Source organism: Trachymyrmex cornetzi, unplaced genomic scaffold (genome assembly GCF_001594075.2).
Source record: "Trachymyrmex cornetzi isolate Tcor2-1 unplaced genomic scaffold, Tcor1.1 scaffold11, whole genome shotgun sequence".
Lineage (NCBI taxonomy): Eukaryota > Metazoa > Arthropoda > Insecta > Hymenoptera > Formicidae > Trachymyrmex > Trachymyrmex cornetzi.
The window spans coordinates 3566408-3567641 of NW_017295653.1; positions in this window are offsets into that span (position 1 = coordinate 3566408).

The following is a 1234-nucleotide window of genomic DNA, read 5'->3' on the forward strand; positions in this document are numbered from 1 at the left end:
CGACAAGTCCGCACAGTGACGGACAAAATGTCACGTCACAAACATAAAAATTAAAAAAAATTTTTCGGCGCGCGTTTCTGTGGGACTACATACGTAGTATATAAATTCACATAAGAATCATACAAGCATTAAGATCCAGCTAGACCGTGTAAGGCTTTGATTCCTATAGTTTGTGTTATCACATGTACGATCCTATAATATATTATATTATTTATTTACGTCGCCTAAAGAGACGTTGTTCCTTCATATGCCAATTATTGCGAAGAATGTTACTAAGGCCTCGGTAGTCTAAAGGCTCAGGACGCTCGCACGGTATGCAAGAGATCCGGGTTCGACTCCCGGCCGAGGTAATATTTTTTCGCAATAAGAATTAATTACAGAATTTAATATGTCATTCATCATTATTAAGATCGTTTCGAAGATGCGAATAAGCATCAAAAATTTGTTAAAAATTGCTAGTCAATTTAACTCGTGATATTACTGCGGTAGTTTAGTAGAGTTAGCGTTTCAAGACCGAAAATTTTTCGGCGCGCGTTTCTGTGGGACTACATACGTAGTATATAAATTCACATAAGAATCATAAGATCCAGCTAGACCGTGTAAGGCTTTGATTTCTATAGTTTGTGTTATCATATGTACGGTCCTATAATATATTATATTATAAAAATTTAAATTAACCTATATTGCAATACTTCAACATTTATTACAAACTTCTATAAACTACTCAAAGTTACATTGTCGGAGAAGAGAAGTCGTCTTCTCATCAGGCGTGGTACACATCACTTCATTCTATTTCATTACACTATTACAGGATACAGCACGATTGACATAAAATAGAGTATAAACACCGATTGGCATATAGGCTACGCGCTGGTTTATAAAGTAAGGGGCAGGAACCAAGCTGAAAATCGGCCGAAATGTGCAACTAAATCCCAGCTCTGACATAAAACAATACAGCATGTTCGTTCAACTTGTGTTGAGTGGCACAATAATTGAACTGCTAGAGTGTGTTGAGATTAACGTCAATCCGAATTCTGGTAATGTTAACGTATGTCTAATAAAGGTATTTATAGTTTGCAAACTCCATCTGCAAAATAGTAAACAGATATTTATAATATAATGATATAATCCTTAATAATATAGTCTACCAAACATTCTAATCTAATTAATTGTAAAGTTTTGAATCTTATCAAACAACCAGAAATTCTATTTGGTTTAACAAAAATGAGTTTAA